Below are 18,783 nucleotides of genomic sequence, written 5' to 3'. Positions count from 1 at the left end.
GAAATTTTCCAGAAGAGTTCCATACTCCGAAGGAGGTTCCAATTTCAAATTGGTACATGAAAGGATGCCAATGGACAGATAGTACATATAGTAGACCAGATGATGGGATATAGTGAAATTTTGTACACCAGAAACATCAAAACATATATCTTGCCTGCCTGCTTGCCTGTTTTCCTGCCTGCCCCTCTCTCTCCCTCTCTGTCTCTCTCTGACTCTCTCATCTCTGTCTCTCTCTCTGTCTCTCTCTCATCTCTCTCTCTCTCTCTCTCTCATCTTATTTTTCCTATTTACAAGAACCTCTACTACTAGATGAAATTAGGTGACCACTCTGGTCATTATCAAGATGACAGGCTACAATAACTGATGGCATATCTCTCAGAACAGTCACTCACGCCCTTGTGACCTCAAGACTGGACTATTGTAATGTGCTCTACATGGGGCAGCCCTTGAAGAGCATGCAGAGACTTCAGCTTGTCCAGAACGTAGCCGCGCGAGCGATTGTGGGTACACCTTGGTACACCCACGTTACACCTATCCTCCGCGAGCTGCACTGGCTGCTTATTGGACTCCGGACGCGCTTCAAGGTGCTAGTCATTACTTTTAAAGCCCTACATGGTATCGGACCTGGGTACTTAAGAGACCACCTCCTGCCAATTACCTCCCTACCACTAATTAGATCCCACAGATTAGGCCTCCTCCGGATTCCATCAGCTAGCAAATGTCGACCACCCGGGGGAGGGCCTTCTCTGTGGCTTCTCCGGCCCTCTGGAACGATCTCCCCGTGGAGATTCGGACCCTCACCACCCTTCAGGCTTTCCGCAAAGCCGTCAAGACCTGGCTGTTCCGGCAGGCCTGGGGCTGATGAGTTTCCAGCCCCACTCGAATAGTTGTGGCTGTTGAGGAGTTTTTTTAACCTGTTTTCTGTATTTTGTTTTTTTGTCTTGTCTGTTTTCTTTGTCTTGTCCCCATTCCCTATTGGTTTGTTAGCTGCCCTGAGTCCCTTTGGGAATAGGGCAGCATACAAGTTTAATAAACTGAACTGAACTGAACTGAAAATATGGCAAGCAATAGAAGAATCAGTAAATATTCTAACGTAGCAGAACAGATTGTGAAGACTACCACATAAGATTCTTAACTTTATATGCTAGCAAAATAATACTTATGCTCATCCAATACAGCTTTAGAACTCTACATGGACAAACAAATGGCAGATATTCAAGATGGTTTTTTAGAAAGGCTAAAGAATGAAAGACCATATTGTGATGCATTCCAGATAACAGAGAAAGGCAAAAATATCAAAACTAAGTTAGTATCTGGTTCATTGATTCTAGAAAAGCCTCCAATTATGGAGAATCATTAGGAAAGTTGGAATCCATTTTACATTTTGTTTTATGAATGTTCTTTTAGTATTACATGCTGGGGGTATTTATTTTTTTGTTTTGTTTTGAACTTTGCTGATTTTACTTTTCCCTTTGATAATCTATACATGCAAAAGTTGGACTTTGAAGAACAGAATAGAAATAGTATCAACACTGTTGACATTTGGCATTAGAAAATATCTTTCAGACTACTGTGAATAACTTTAAAAATCTATTTATTTATTTGTGTGTTTATTTATTTAATCAAATGTTTTAAAAAAAACCATCTACCTCACAGAGGTGAGCAAATAAACAAATGGTTCATAGAAGAAATAAACACAGAATGATCACTTGAGGTGAAAATGACCAGGCTTTAACTATCATATTCTGACACATAATGCAAAGACAACTGAGTAATCCATAATGCTAGAAAAAGTGGGAGAAATGAGAAAAAGGGGACATCCAACAACAAGGTTGAGGGACTACGTTACAATAGCAATTACTGCACTATTAAGAATCTTAAAAGGTCAGGTTGAGGCAGATTACCTTGGAGAAAGTGTACCTGTGTGGCTGAAAATAGTTGACTTTAATAAGCAGTAATCCAAGAGTTATCAACCAGCAGTATACTGGTGTGGTCATTAAAGATCTTTAAACAGAAGACGGATAATACCTGTCTAAATGCTTTAGCAAATTCTTCCCTGAATAAGGGAACGGCTGCAAAACATCTTAGATCACTTCCAAGTTGTTGATTTTATGATCAGCTGGAGGGCCAATGACTGTTGCAGATTTTAACTGTCTGGTTAGAGATAATTGCAACATCTGAGTTAGGAAAAGAAGAGTCAGTTTTGTTAGATGCCAGAAACATTGATAATGGTTTACACCAAGGTCCTCTGTTCACATAGATTCAATCTGATTGGTCAAAGGGTCTGACAGCTCCCTGTAAAAAGGGCTGCTGTCAGACTGAATCTTTGCTGGATTGTACATAGTTGACTTGTGCTAATAAAGAGCTGTTTGTTACTCTGAAGCTTGAGTGTGCCTTCATTCACCCGATCTAACACTGGTGACGAGGATGGGATTGGAAGGCAACTAGGCAGACAAAAAGGAGCACGACAATCCAGCAAGTCAATCTAGCCCAGAGCATGGCGCGGCATCGAGCAGTCATCCTTGAGTGGCAAATTCAAATGCCTTCAGGAACACAAGATGACAACCTATGCTCCACCGATTCCGTACAACCCAGCCACCGAGCACTGGGAATCCTACATGATGAGGTTCGATTGCTTCCTCGAAGCCAATGACCTTATGGGCCTTTCTGAAGGCCAGAAAAAGAATAAGTTCCTGAGCTACTGCGAACCAGAGGTGTTTGAGACGCCAAAGGACTTATCCGAGCCAACACCACTCCAATCAGTCGCTTGGTCAGTTCTACAACAGACACTGAGGACACCCTATGCTCCCAGACCATCTAAATACATCCGGAGGCTTGAATTCAACATCCATAACAAAAAAGAAGGGGAATCCATCAACAAATATGTTGCGGTGCTCAGAAAGGCCACAGTGTACTGCGAATTTAGAGATCTTGATGAACTACTACTTGACCGCATCATATGCGGTGTTCAAGACATTGGCCTGCAGAGGAGGTTATTAGCAAAACCTAATCCTACTCTCCAAATTGCCCTAGATGAAACCAGGGCTACTGAGTCTTCAATTAAATCAATGGAAACCCTGAAGTACCAGAATAGTCCAACGAGCGTGCAGAAGAGCGCAGGTGTGTATAACAAGGCTACAGAGCCTGAAGGCTTGGAGAGCAAAGATGACAGCTAGGGCATGCACAGTGATTGCACCAAGCCAGCACAAAAATTTGAACCGTGTTCCCCGCCTTGCACCAGCTGTGGAGGACACCACCTCAGAACACATTGCCATTTCCGCAATGCCAACTGTCAATGCTGCAAATGCAAGGAGCACATCGACAAGGTCTGCAGAAGCAATTGTTCTGCTACAACCTGAAAGCCCAGAAGCATACCTAACCGCCAGCAGAGGCCCAACCAAGGGGCATGGCAGCCGCCATCACAGTGAACAGAAGGTGACACCAGAGTCACCTACCACACCTCCATAGGCCAAGTCCACACGAAGCGGCCCAAAGAGCTGAAAGTCACAGTCCTCACTGAGGATTCTCCATGAAATATGGAAATCGACACAGGGTCATCCTTGACCATAATGTCTTGGGCAGCACTCAAACAGGCTATCCCTAGCCTTAAAAAGCATCAGCTGCAGGTTCCAGACATCCACCTTTGCAACTACCAGGGGAATCGAGTCCCCATCGAGGGCCAGGGCACCTTTCGGCTGAGGTTCAAGACCTTCTGCATCCAGCTACCAGTGACAGTAGTCAATGGAGACCTGCAGAGCCTCCTGGGGCTTGACTGGTTCGAAGCCCTGGGCCTAGAAGTAACCAGAATCAATGTCATACGAGACAAAAGCACTGAGGAATTCCTTAAGGAGTTTGAGGACGTCTTCGGCACTGGTCTAGGTAAGTATGAGGGGACTCCAATATCTTTTAACTTGGACACCAATGTAGCCCCCATCAGGCTAAAACCCAGGGGAGTACCTTTCGCTCTCCACCCTAAAATTGATTTGGAACAAGGCAAATTGATTGGCCAGGGAATCCTAGAGCCAGTAGATCATGCACGTTGGGAGACCCCTATAGTGACACCTGTCAAGCCTGAAGGGTCTGTCCACATATGTGCAGATTACAAGTGCATGATAAACAAAGCTCTGCAGCAAAGCGCTTATCCTGTACCCATTGTACAGCATTTACTGTACTCATTAGGCCCTGGAAACGTTTTTGCAAAATTAGATATGGCACAGGCATACCAGCATTTGCCTGTAGATGGCGCTACGGTGGAGGCCCAAACCATCGTGATGCACAGGGGTGCATTCAAATGCACCCGCTTCCAATTCGGAGTTAGTATCGCCCCTGGACTGTTCCAAAGTGTCATGGAATGGCTTTTGCAGGGGATTCCAGGAGTTGTCCCCTATTTTGATGACATATTGGTATCGGCTGCAAATAAGGCTCAATTATTTAAAAGATTGGAAACTGTTCTGGCCAGAATCACAGACAAAGGCCTCTGCCTCAAAAAAGAAAAATGCCAAATTAACGTGCCAAGGGTTGAATTCTTAGGATACCTCATTGATGGCTCTGGGATTCACCCGATCAACAAAAAATTAAGGCAATTCAGGGTGCCCTTACACCTTGCAATCAGACCAAACTGCAGGTGTTCCTCAGACTCCTTAACTTCTATAGTGTTTTTCTGAAGCAGAAAGCCACGGTTGCTTAGCCTTTGCATCGGCTTCTCAGAAAACATGCCAAATGGTCCTGGGGCAGAGCTGAAGCAGCCGCAGTTGCCACGGTGAAGAAACTGCTGTCAGCGGACATGTTTTTGGTCCAATATAGCCAGACCCTGCCACTTGTCCTAACGTGTGATGCTTCCCTGTTTGGCATCGGAGCCGTCCTCAGCCACCTCATGCCAAATGGAACCGAGGTGCCCATCCCCTACTACTCACGAACATTGTCTTCTGCCGAGCAGAACTACAGCCAACTGGACTGTGAGGCTATGGCTGCAGTCGCCGGCATGAAACGGTTCCACAAGTACATTTACGGCCATGACTTTGAACTTATCACAGACCACAAACCATTGCTGGGACTGCTGGCTGGAGACTGGCCTACCCCTGCTTCTTTGTCGCCATGAACGACCAGATGGACAATCTTCCTCATGGCCTACAGTTATCGCCTCGTCCATCGACATGGTTCTACCTTGGGGCATGCCTATGCCTTGAATCAATGTCCACTGCCTGAACTGTTTGCAGCCCCTATCCCCAGTCCTTCTCATTGACTGCCTCGAGACTGATCCTGTCTCGTCTTGTGACATCGCCCGCCACTCAGCAAAAGACTCTACATTGCGACAGGTTTTGAACTGGATTTGGAGGAGTTGGCCCAAGGAGCCTGTGGGGTCTGAATTTAAAATGTTTTACTGCAAATGTGATGAAATGTCAGTAATAAATGGTTGTTTACTGTGGGGGGACCAGGTCGTTGTTCCACCCAAACTGTGCATTGCAGTGTTAGAGGCCTTGCACGTAGGGTATCCTGGAATTGTCTGGATGAAATTTTTGGCCAGGAGTTACATGTGGTAGCCTACCACGGACAGGGAGATAGAAGAATGGGTGGCTACCTGCACACCATGCCAGAAGTCCAGACCAGCTCCCCCAGAGGTCCCGCTAAGGAGTGAGAGTGAGCTCAAGCACCATGGTCTAGGGTGCACATAGATTTTGCTGCCCCAGTTCATGGCCAGACCTTTATGGTAGTTGTGGATGCCTTTTCAAAATGGCTAGAAGTAGTCCTCATGACCTCTACCATGGCAGAAGCGGTCATCAAGGAACTACAGATAGTTTTCTCCACTCACGGCCTGCCCAATGTCTTGGTCTCTAGCAATGGGCCCCAATTTATGGCCATGCAATTCGAGACCTATTTAGCAGCATAGGGAGTCAGACATGCCCTGGTCGCTCCATTCCATCTGGCTTCCAATGATCAAGCAGAGAAAATGGTGAAATCTGCAAAAGAAGCCCTACCCAGGATGGGCCCAGGAGATTGGCAAACACGGGTTAATCAATTCCTCCTCATATAGCATATCATGCCAAGTGCTACCACTGGTAGAAGCCCTTCTGAGCTTCTAATGGTCGACGGCTAAGGTCCCACTTAGACCGACTACACCCAAACTACTCTGCTGTGTCACCCCCAGATTCAACTGGCAAAATAAGAAACTATAGCATAGTGGATCAAGTTTACGCCCACAATTACACTGGGGGAACTCTTTGGATTCTTGCCACAGTAATAGGCATCACCGGGCCTTGCTCTTACCTATTAGAGCTTGAGGACGGTTGAAATTGGAGACAGCACATTGACCAACTCCATGGCCGGATCTCCAATTCCAGTCTTAGGCAACCAGAGGTAACTCCTGCATGAGTTAGCCAAAGCCCTACATGAAAGGAGCCCAAATTCACTCCTTCCACAGATAACTCAATCCTGAATGTACTGGGGCACTTATCTGTAATTGTTGCAGGCCCGCAGCGAGTTCCGAGTGAACCGGCTCCAGAAACACCAGTTGCAGTCTGTGAGAAGTTCCAGAAGCTTCCATCAGACGAAGCTGCAGAGACAACAGGTTCATCTGTCCTGACTGAAGAACACCCACCAACTGAACTGCGCAGGTCTGGGCAAGCCACCAGAAAGCCCGCCTACCTACCTGATTACATCACAAGTCGGTTGAGCCCATCTAAGAGGGGAGGGGTGTTAGATACCAGAAACATTGGTAATGGCTTACACAAAGGTTCTCTGTTCCGGCGGGAACAGAGACTCAATCTGATTGGTTGAAGGGTCTGACAGTTCCCTATAAAAGGGCTGCTGTCAAACTGAACCTTTGCTGGACTGTACATAGTTGACTTGTGCTAATAAAGAGCTGTTTATTACTCTGAAGCCTCAGTGTGCCTTCATTCACCCAATCTAACAAATTTAAGAAAGGGATGAAGAACACGTGATAAAATTATACCTTAAATGTATTTTCCCCCAAAGTAAAGCAATAACTAACATTTAATATGCAGTGGATTTCCAAGATTTCCAGCATTGAGCCAAGGATCCCTGAAGAAATTAGAAAAATCTGGCTGCATATGCTAGGGCACATTGGATTTATACAGCATTTTAATTCTTGCTTCGGAATGATGTTACAACTGGCACTGCAGAATATTTAAATAGAAACTAGACATCCAATAATGCTTGTAATCTTATTAATATATGTGGTTACTATGTAGTAGTTACCCAGGTCAACCAATAGATGAGAGAAGTCCCACAAGAGAGAGAACCTTTGCAAAAAGTGCCCTGGACATGATCCAGGTAAAAAAAAAAGTACAGATAATATAGATATATGTTGAACTCTCCATCACAGAGCTAAACAACAGAAACTCCGTTGGAAGAAGATATATTGTTGACCAAGGTTAGACTTAGCTATACATTACTGCCAAGTTGCAAATTTATGGCAGCTGTAGGTGTTGAGGGCATTAACTCTGATATCATTGAAGGGCAATTAGTTAAGTTCATAAAAATCAACAATAATATTAGAACTGATAAGTCAATTTCTATGTCATTAGAATCAGATGCTTTCTGGGGGTAAAGCTAGCCATTGCTGGAAATGATTACATCTTCCGGATATTTGGCAGATTTACAGAAGCATACTGGGCATATTTCAGTGCTCTAATTCATCTGTAATTTTGTCTATGGAGATTCTCAGTCATCCAGGTCATGGTTATCCTAAAGGTGCTTTTTCAAACACCTGGACCAGTTGCCTCTTGAAAAAGCATCTTTGGGACACCTGTTATTTTGGTTCCGACCTGAGAGCCCTCTCTCCCCCACTGCAGACATTTGATAGAATTGTCTAGGAGAAAAAAATGGAAACTAAAAGATGTAGAGTTTATAATGCATTCTTAACCTAGACTTCTTTTGTGTTGGAGAGAATATTCTGCAATTCTGTGAGGAACAAGGGCTTCAGATTATGTTTTCTTTATCTGGTAGAGTGAGTACAATTATTTAAGCATTGAGTAAATAATTCTTTGAGGACAGAACTGACCCAGAGAATCCAGCTATATTTAAAAAACATCTTTGTGCAAGCAAGCTAATGTAAATAATCAGCTGTATAAATCAAGAAAATATTCATGCAACGTGTACAATATTCACAGAACAACTCAAGCATATAAACAAAATTATTCCTTACTTGACCTGGGATCCTGCCACACCCAGACTACACACAATAAAACCTTTTCATGTTCTGCACGAAAGGATAGATTGCAAATGAATTTTGGTACAAAGTTTAAATAAAGAATTACAAAGTAATAATTAACTCCAAGTGTCATTTATTATGACGAGATAGTGGAGCGTGGCCTGTCTTGCTGTGCTTCTAACAGAATGTACTCAGTTCAAAACTAGCACAACCAGTTGGTGAATTGCACACAGTTTCCAAATGGCAGTCTGTTCTCATCATCCTGCATATCTTTGTTTACTATATTTAATTTTGGCAAAGGTACTTTAAAAAAAAGTTAAACCATAGAAGCTGTAGCTAAATTGTCTTTTACTGACTGATCTCATTCAAGATTGAAATAATGAGTTTCAAGTTAAAATGAAGATTTTTTTTAAAAAAAAGTTCTGTGTGATATGCTGTGTTGCTCAAATGTTCCATGGTAGGATGTGATTGACACAGTGAGAAATTTGAAGAATAAAAGGTTTGTCTAATATCCAATCATAACAGTCTATGAATCTATGCAATAAGTTGAACTGATGAAATAAATGATTGCTTCCCCTCCCCTACATGGGAAAATCTTCATGAGCACCAAGAGCTAACAAATCAGTGATAAGGACAACAGCTATTTCTCTGACTTGCCAACTTTCTCTGTGGGAAGTTCATCTGATTTGTTATAAAATAAATAGGCATTATATATTAAATTTAGATTATGCTCCTGCTGAAAAGGATACTCAGATTTCACCCTTCTACAATGTAAAATGTATTGGCGATGCAGTCAAAATAAATTAAGAAATAATTCCCTATTTGCAATTTCAAATTCAAGGAAGTCTGTACATCTATACTCAGATTGTAAATCAAATTCGACTGCCTGAAAAAAATGAACCAGATGAGTACACCTTGCTAAAAATTTACCCTGTTTCTGCCATGTAAAATCAATGATCTCCTTATTCTGCTTCTATTGCCTTCTGCAATCTATGTCTATGGAGAATCTGTAGTCTATGTTGATGGTTTCTTGTGGTGCTAGCAACAGAAAGATTGAAGTTTCAGGCTTCAACCCTGCTACATGTATGACATCCATGTCATAACTTTTTCAGTACCATTACTTATTATTATTTCTAATATTCACCTCAAGGGTCCCTACAACCAAGACTATGAAATGAAATGACAGATAATTAAGGCCTTATATTCATCTGATCGGACCTTCAGAAGACATTATCTTTACTCTGATTTAGCAAATGCATTATAGATAATTTAGTAGCTTTATAGAACTAATATCACACAGCTGAGGGAATTTTTTCCAACAGAAAAGAAAAAGAAGAAAGGAAGGAAGGAAGGAAGGAAGGAAGGAAGGAAGGAAGGAAGGAAGGAACTTCATTCACAATTCTTTCCTAACAAACAAAATTGTGAATGAAGTGGTTTCTTTAGCCAGGATTCTGACATTTTGATATAAATAGAAATAATATACAATAGGAAACATTTTGGGCATGATATATTAAACCAGACTTACTTTGAAATCACAACTGTGGAAACAGTGACTCACACTATTTAAATTCCAAGAAGTTAGTTTGACCATCACTACTACTACTACTACTATTATTATTATTATTATTATTATTATTATTATTATTATTAATTAGACTTATATACCGCTTCATAGAGCTTTCAGCCCTCTCTAAGCGGTTTACAATTTTTTTAGCAATTTGAGTCAGCAACTTGCCCCCACAGTCCAGGTCCTCATTTCACCCACCTTGGAAGGATGGAAGGCTGAGTCGACCTTGAGCCGGTGAGATTTGAACCGCTGAACTGCAGATCACAGTCAGCTAAAGTGGCCTGCAGTACTGCACCCTAACCACTGCGCCACCTTGGCTCTTATCAAGTACTAAGTTTTAAATTGTGATTAATTAGAACTTTCCAAAATGCAACTGTTTTAGTATCAAAGCTGTACCGTTCATTGAATTCTAATTGCTTGATTGTTTGGACTCATGAATCGAATAGCAAACTTTCATTCTGGATGCTGGAGGGGGGAGAGCACTAGTTAAAAAATCACTAGTAATAATATAGCTACAAAAAGATAAAACATGTTACCCTGTTTTTAAACTTACTAGTTTAAAAACTTACTCATGACAAAATGTTCTTTTTACATACATAGAAGATAATAAACTACTTCCTTGGAATTTGTGCACTGGAAATATCCTTCTAATCATTGTTTAGGGAAACATTTCCCAAATTGAAAACAGGTCATATGCCCACCCTACCTGACCATTACCTGGAAAACTCCATTTACTTATGTAACTCAGCTACATAGATAACTTCCCAGGAAATAAAGACTCTCTTGAATAAACTACTATGGCAAGAGTGAAATTCTAGTGATTTCTGCTAGGAACTGAAGCATGCAATTGATGATTAGAAGATCATATAGACCAGTAATGGTTAACATTTTCTGGACTGAATGTCCAAAGTGCACATGTGTGCACAAATGTGCATGAATGCACCTGCATGTGCCCAAACCCCCAAATGCAATGTGTATGCAGCCCCCATTCATGCACCCCATCCCCACGCATGTGCCCCATCCCCACGCTTCCTTTTCCTGTGTGCCCCCCACCCTGTGCATGCATGTGCAGCCCCCTGCACGCATCCTGTACCTCCGCACATGCACCTCACTCCTGAGTCCCAATGACCAGTTGGCCGGTAGAAGGTATGTGCGCATGCACAGCAGAGCTGAACTAGAGCGATGGCTTGTGTGCCCACAGAGAGGGTGCTGCGTGCCACCTGTGGTGCATGCACCATAGGTTCACCATCATGGAGATAGATGGATGGTTCGGTATCCTAATATAATTGTCTCCCAATAACCTTTGGAGACAGAAGGCGGGGGAGCCACAGCCAGGGCAATGGTCAGGTAAGAGACATCTCACCTCACAGAAAGCATCTCAGCGGGGACCCTCCCTAGTTCCCTGGAAAGTAAAGGCAAGCAGAGTCAGATGTGATTTCAGACTTGCAAGATTCTGTTATAATAATGGTAATGTATGGAACTCATGGTATGGAATTCTTGTATGAACTACACTAGTGGGCTCACAGCTCATTAATGTTTATATCACCTCAAGGCTGGATTATTGCAATGCGCTCTACATGGGGCTACCCCTGAAAAGCATTCGGAGACTACAGCTGGTCCAGAATACAGCCGTGCGAGCGATATTGGGTGTATAGAGATACACCCATATTACACCTATCCTCTGCGAGCTGCACTGGCTGCCAATTGGTCTCCGAACGCAATTCAAGGTGTTGGTCATTACCTTTAAAGCCCTACATGGCTCAGGACCAGCGTATTTGCGAGACCGCCTACTGCCGCATACCTCCCAACAGCCAATAAGATCCCACAGGGTGGGCCTCCTTAGGACGCCGTCAGCCGGACAGTGTCGGCTGGCGGAGCCTCGGAGGAGGGCCTTCTCTGTGGCTGCTCTGACCCTGTGGAATCAGCTACCCCCAGAGGTCCGGACCTCACCCACCCTCATGGCCTTCAGAAAAGCTGTTAAAACCTGGCTGTTCTGGCAGGCCTGGGGCTATTGACCTTATTATGTAGGGTCCAGCCCCACTCTGAACATATGTGTGTTGTAGAATTTTTAAATCTTTATTTTTATTTTGTTTGGTTTTTTTTCTTTTCTTGTTTTGTTTAAGCCGCCCGGAGTCCTCCGGGATTGGGCGGCCTATAAATCTAATAAATTCAATTCAATTCAATAAGGATGCGTATGTGTTTTCAAGTCTTCCAGAAACTGTATGAACAAGTCCATACACTTTTCTTGGCACCATTTTCAGATGTCATTTGCCACTGCTTTCCTCCTAGAGCTGAAAAGGCATGACTTCAAGTCATTCAAGTGGATTGTAGGTCTAAGGCAGGACTAGAACCTGTAGTTTCCCAGCTTCTAGTTCAGTGACTTTAATTAGTACACCAGCTGGCCTCCCATTACCATCTAGAGATCTTAAAATGTAGTGCCATTAATTTCAATAATTATTCTAGGTGTTACAAAATTTATAATCATAAAATTCATAAGCCCTATGAATTGTAAAATAGGTTGGATTTTCACATTTTAAATCTGATATTAAACAAACAATCAAATGCATGCCATATCCTGTTTCCATTGTTCATATATTGGAAAAGGAGGAATCTGTTTACCATAAGTAGTTTCCTTGCTCCCAGCATGATTGAGAGACGAAATAGCAGATTCAGATTCAATTTTTCCCCAAACACTTGTATATTCGACAAGCATGGAGCAGTGCATCAGGAATTTGTGAATCTGTACCTCTCTATATTCCAAGCAGTATTAATTAACTAATCTGGCATGTTTGTTTTGTTTCCTCCCATGCTCATCATTAACCTTTTCTAAACAGCTGGAAAGCGAAATCAGCTGAAGATATATATTCTCAATATATTTAATAAACGGTGTTTTGAAAATAGTAAAGTCTTATTTTGAAAGTGATAAACTTTAAAATGTTTATCATACTCTTTTGATCTTCATCACAAACAAGACATTCTTTTTATAACTATGAATCATGGCTTTCCAGAGCCTTCTTCCACACTATTCTCCTTTGACTGATATGCAATCATGTTTCCCCTCTCCCAGATATATTTTTAGAATTTTATTCTTCTTACCATACAAACCAAGACCTTTTAGTCCAGAATTTAGAATCTTCCACTCTACTGATTTTCCTTATCAACACAGAGAGAGGAAATAAATCCAAAATGTACAGGTGAAACTCAAAAAATTAGAATATCGTGCAAAAGTTCATTTATTTCAGTAATGCAACTTAAAAGGCGAAACTAATATATGAGATAGACTCCTTACATGCAAAGCAAGATAGTTCAAGCCGTGATTTGTCATAATTGTGATGATTATGGCTTACAGCTCATGAAAACCCCAAATCCACAATCTCAGACAATTAGGATATTACATGCAATCAATAAAACAAGGATTGTACATAGAACAATATCAGATCTCTGAAAAGTATAAGCATGCATATGTACTCAGTACTTGGTTTGGGTCCCTTTTGCAGCAATTAATGCCTCAATGCAGCGTGGCATGGAAGCTATCAGCCTGTGGCACTGCTGAGGTGTTGTGGAAGACCAGGATGCTTCAATAGCGGCCTTCAGCTCTTCTGCATTGTTCAGTCTCATGTCTCTCATCTTTCTCTTGGCAATGCCCCATGATTGTCTATGGGGTTTAGGTCAGGCGAGTTTGCTGGCCAATCAAGCACAGTAATCCCACAGTCATTGAATCAGGTTTTGGTGCTTTTGGCAGTGTGGGCTAGTGCCAAGTCCTGCTGGAAAATGAAGTCAGCATCCCCATAAAGCTCGTCTGCGGAAGGAAGCATGAAGTGCTCCAAAATCTCCTGGTAGATGGCTGCCTTGACCCTAGATTTAATGAAGCACAGTGGACCAACACCAGCAGATGACATGGCTCCCCAAATCAACACAAACTGTGGAAACTTCACACTAGACTTCAAGCATCTTGCAGTGTGTGCTTCTCCATTCTTCCTCCATACTCTGGGTCCTTGGTTTCCAAATGAGATGCAAAAATTGCTCTCATCAGAAAAGAGGACTTTGGACCACTGAGCAACAGACCAGGTCTGTTTTTCTTTAGCCCAGGTAAGATGCTTCTGACATTGTTTGTTGTTCAGGAGCGGATGACAAGAGGAATATGACATTTGAAGCCCATGTCAAGGATCCATCTGTGTGTGGTGGCTCTTGATGCACTGACTCCAGCCTCAGTCCACTCCTTGTGAAAGTCCCCAACACTTTTGAATGGCCTTTTCCTGACAATCCTCTCCAGGCTGTGGTCATCCCTGCTGCTTGTGCACCTTTTTCTTCCACACTTTTACCTTCCATATAACTTTCTATTAATGTGTTTTGATATAGCACTTTGGGAACATGCAACTTCTTTTGCAATTACCTTTTGAGGCTTTCCCTCCTTATGGAGGGTGTCAATGATGGGTTTCTGCACAACTGTCAGGTCAGCAGTCTTTCCCATGATTGTGATTCCTACTGAACCAGACTGAGAGACCATTTAAAGGCTCAGGATCCCTTTGCAGGTATTATGGCTTAATTAGCTGATTAGAGTGGGACATTTTGACCCTAGAATATTGCACCTTTTCACAATATTCTAATTTTCTGAGATTGTGGATTTGGGGGTTTCATGAGCTGTAAGCCATAATCATCACAATTATGACAAATCACAGCTTGAACTAACTTGGTTTGCATGTAATGAGCCTATCTCATATATTATGAACTTTTGCACGATATTCTAATTTTTTGAGTTTCACCTGTATGTCTATCGATTTGTGCCTGAAGATTAATAAAGACTGCTTTGTGCAATAAACCTTTTGTCTGATTTGGTTGCTGGATTTGGTTGCTGGATGCTACTTCAATAGAAATGCAAAATACTTTAAGAGGATAAATACTGATTTTTATTGCCTTTTTATTCGAGGTAATTGAAGTTGGTTCTTTCTTTCTTTCTTTTCCCACCATGCTTGTCAGTCAAGCCTTACTCTCATCTACCAAACATATTTGCAAATCAAGTTCCTGGAAATAAATAGGCGAGACATGCTGACAAACAAAGCATAAGATTAGGAAGATTATATAATTGCTTGTCAAATGTAATTGACAAGTATATTAAATTCTCCACCCATCTGGTACGATCCTTTGCAAGAGACAAAAATAATAATGTGCCCCAAAGCACCAAACTTTAATTTATTTTGCACTGTCTTTTGATGATGGTTACTCTGGCCTTCCTTACTACCATGTTTTTTGTTGATTTAACAATACTTTTACGAGTGCTTACATTTATTTGCTTGGCCACTGACATTTTGACCTTCCCTTATCTCCTTCATTTCTGTTTCATATCCTGCCCCCTACTAAATCTATTTTTTCATCAAAATGCTTCCTAGCTCTGTGACTCTGTGACCTAAGAAGCTTCTATAGCAGAGTCAGATTATTGACCGATATCCTACTAACATTGATCCGAGCTACTAGGAGATGCCGGGATGTACTTTTTGCACACGTTTGTTAATTATAAACTTTTACATCTATGCATTAGCTTAACTACTACTTTTGAATTGCTAATGATAGTTTCAAGTGTGAACAATAGTCCTATATAAGCATGGTGTGGCTAGTCCTGAAGGAAGTTTCAAGCACTGGGGAAACACTGGTAAATAAGTAATTGGACTAAGAAGCTGAATAAAGTCCCAAAGATGCTTTTTCAAGAGGCAATTGGACTTTCTGTTTTTTCTTTAAAGATACTTAGCTTTTCATCCAAGATGCTCAATCCTCAAACCCCCATAACTTTAACCTTAAACTTTCTACTGTTGACCTCACCACATTCCTAAAAGGTCAGTAGCAGTGTGTAGATGCACCAGAGTGCCTAACGTCCCTATCTTACTGTCCCCATTTATTTGTACCCATTTCCTGTGTTCTTATTCATGTTTATTCTTATTCCTGTTATCTTGTATATAAGTGACAAACTAAATAAATAAAAAAAATAAAGCTTCTTCAGCTCTGACTGGATAGTGGGGAATGGAATGATTGCTAAAGAAGCTTCTTGGATAAGAAGTGAAATGTTTTGAAAGATAAACCAGAAACTCCAGTTGCCTCTTGAAAAAGCACCTTTAGGACAACCATGACCTGGATGACAGATAATCTCCATAGACGACTTGAATAAAGAAGAGAAATGAATGAATCTGGAGCTTGAATGTGAAAACAATATAAATCTTTTCCCTTCAACCAAGAGTAACTTCAAACTTTCTTATTCTCATCAAAATTCCTACCTACAGGATTCAATTCTCCAATCACTCTTTATTCCCCCAGAAATATCCCCAGCCCGTCTATCATCCCACAAATACTATAGTAGTAGAACTGTTCTGTTTCTCTTCCTCATGCTTCCTGTAGCATATCTGGTTGCTTTCCCCAGCTTTCACCCCAATCCTAGCTGCTTCCTTAAAACTCTACAATAACGAAAATTATTTAGTTTTAAAACATCACCAGCATCAGCAAAATACTATGTGGAACAGTAAAGTTATCCAGAGCCAAATGATGCTTTGGCAAACCATCTTACCTTTCCTCGGCATCATGCTCAAACAAATATAAAGTGTTTTCAGACTTTCTGTTCTGAGAATGCTACCCGAGCAAACTAGAGTTAGATGTTAGAAGTGATTTGCAATCTGTACATGTTTCTATTTCTCGTGTGTTAGTGAGCAAACTGTTAGTTTGAGTTGATTTAGTATGTTTTGTAATATAGAATATGTAGAGAAATTATATATAATATACTGCTACTAGTAGAGCTTTCCATTTTAACATCTCTAAAGGTCTTTAAATGTTTTATGAATTATGTTAATCAGCCCTCCTAGTCATTCTGATGATATAATGAGCCACAAAATCTTCTCTGAAAGTAAGAATTTGGCCATGCATATAGGTGTGTAATCATCCAATATTTTCTTGGTTCAAAATTAGCTAGTGTGTCTCTTAATAATAGCACTGAGTGTAACTGATAATCTGTAATAAGCAAAACAGAATAAGCAAATGTGACAATATTGTAAGATCTATATTAGTTATGCTAGGAAGTTTCTCCTCAGAAACTAGTCATTAGAAGTGAATCCCAGATTAAAGTAAAAACTACTACAATCTCTCTCTCTCTCTCTCTCTCTCTCTCTCTCTCTCTCTCTCTCTCTCTCTTTCTCTCTCTCTCTCTCTCTCTCTCTCTCTCATATCTATATCTATATCTATATCTATATCATTCAATGCCAATTACCTCCCTGCGACCTATTCGATCGCACAGATTAGGCCTCCTCCGAGTTCCATCTGCCAGTCAGTGCCGATTGGCAACTACGCGGAGGAGAGCCTTTTCAGTAGTAGCTCCGACCCTCTGGAATGAGCTCCCGTGGAGATTCGTACCCTCACCACCCTCCAGACCTTCCGCACAGCCCTTAAGACCTGGCTATCCCGTCAGGCCTGGGGATAAAGATCGTAACCTGCCCCCACCCGAATGATGAATGTTGTGTTTTATTTTCACTTGCACTGTCTTACGTTTATTGTTTTATTGTCTTGTTCCCCCCCTTCCCTATGAATTGTGAGCCGCTCTGAATCCCCTCAGGGAAAAGGGCGGCCTATAAATAAACAAATTCAATTCAATTCAATTCAATTCATTCTCTCTCGATAGAGATAGAGATAGATTCTCTCTCTCTCTCTCTCTCTCTCTCTCTCTCTCTCTCTCTCTCTCTCTCTCTCTCTCTCACACACACACACACACACACACACACACACACACACACACACAGTGTCTATCCAACATTGTCCATGCAGGGTATTTAGATGTAACTGCAGCATTTGCATAATAAGATATGCCCCAATAAATGTACCACATTATAATTTACCACAAAATTTAGTTGACTCAATAGACTAATACAATAACTGAAATGCAACACCATGCTAAGCCATTAGCCAACCAACTTATTAATTTATATTTATTCTATTTATATAACTGCCTAAATTGCAAATGCAATTATTTGGCTAACATCATGATGAAGAATGACACACCTAGTTAACTTTGGTAGATAGTGAACTTTCTCAGGTTCTTACCAAAACCCATGCTTTAGTGGATAAGATCACCAAATACTTTCTTCCTGCCTGATCATTATCATATACAGTAAGCAGTAAAGACTCTTTTGTTCATCTCCTTTATTTCACTGATTTGGGGAAAGCAAAAGCTCATTGCTTTGTTGAAGAGCAAAAAATGAATTAATGGCAAATTCTTCTCTCATTTGCTTTGTCTTAGAATGATAGAGAAAAGTAAGTTGGTGAAGCAATTGTTACCTTATGATTTAGCTTTCTGAAGGTTGCTAAAGGCCCATCCATTACTCTCTACTTAAAGATAGTGTTTGGTTGATTCAGCAACTTAGCAAATCAATTAATGCAAAGGAGGACAGTTGCAAATTAAGTCATCATCATAGGGAAAAAGGCAAGGTAATAAAAGCTGCCTTTGTTCAGACAAACAGATTTCATCTTTCAGGGGCAGTGGGTGCACTTGGAATTCTGAAACATGCTATGGCATGGACAGTTGCAAAATATTTGTTTATTCATAGGCAGGCTGGTGAAGTCATCCCCATCACTCACACTAAACTTCCCAGGCACACTTTACAAAGGATATGCAGTCTCTTGTAAATTTTTATTTTATAAAAATGCAGATTTTTATTTTTTTAACAATATAGACGGGCATATAGGAACACTCACATAATACTTCCAATTCCTTAAAACAACTGGGTACTTTCCCATAGTTGCACGGCTGCTCTCTGTAGCTGCAACATGTTTCTGGGGAAAGGCACATTTGATTTAGAGAGTTGCAGACAGGTAGAGAGACAGGTTGATGTAGTGGTTAAGGTGTAGGAAATCATGAGTTCTAATCAAAATGAAGCTGGGCTGAGTAACCTTGGGCCAGTCATTCTCACCTAGTTTGAGGAAGAAGGCAAGTGCAAACCACTTTTAAAATGTTACCAAGAGAACTGCAGGGAATTTGTCCAGACCACTGCCAGGATTCAAAGGCAGAGAGGGGGAGGGG

At 41.4% G+C, this 18,783-nt stretch overlaps 1 protein-coding gene across 1 annotated transcript in view; it reads right to left on the bottom strand.

Annotated features, from left to right (window-relative positions):
* The window catches only part of PDHX (pyruvate dehydrogenase complex component X), an 82,483-nt gene extending 74,278 nt beyond the window's left edge, over nt 1–8,205 (bottom strand). Inside the window, exon 1 of the mRNA XM_087719692.1 lies at nt 8,165–8,205. The gene's annotated coding sequence lies outside the window, so the exon portion shown is untranslated. The remainder of the gene's footprint in view (nt 1–8,164) is intronic.
* Nucleotides 8,206–18,783: the final 10,578 nt, after the last annotated feature.

The sequence above is a fragment of the Thamnophis sirtalis genome, unplaced genomic scaffold, assembly GCF_051295495.1.
Source record: "Thamnophis sirtalis isolate CommonGarterSnake01/CBP01778 unplaced genomic scaffold, rThaSir2_p1.2 scaffold_1, whole genome shotgun sequence".
In the NCBI taxonomy this organism is placed as follows: Eukaryota; Metazoa; Chordata; class Lepidosauria; order Squamata; family Natricidae; genus Thamnophis; species Thamnophis sirtalis.
Note: the sequence above shows the minus strand (reverse complement) of the source record. Positions and strands in the feature narration are given on the sequence as shown.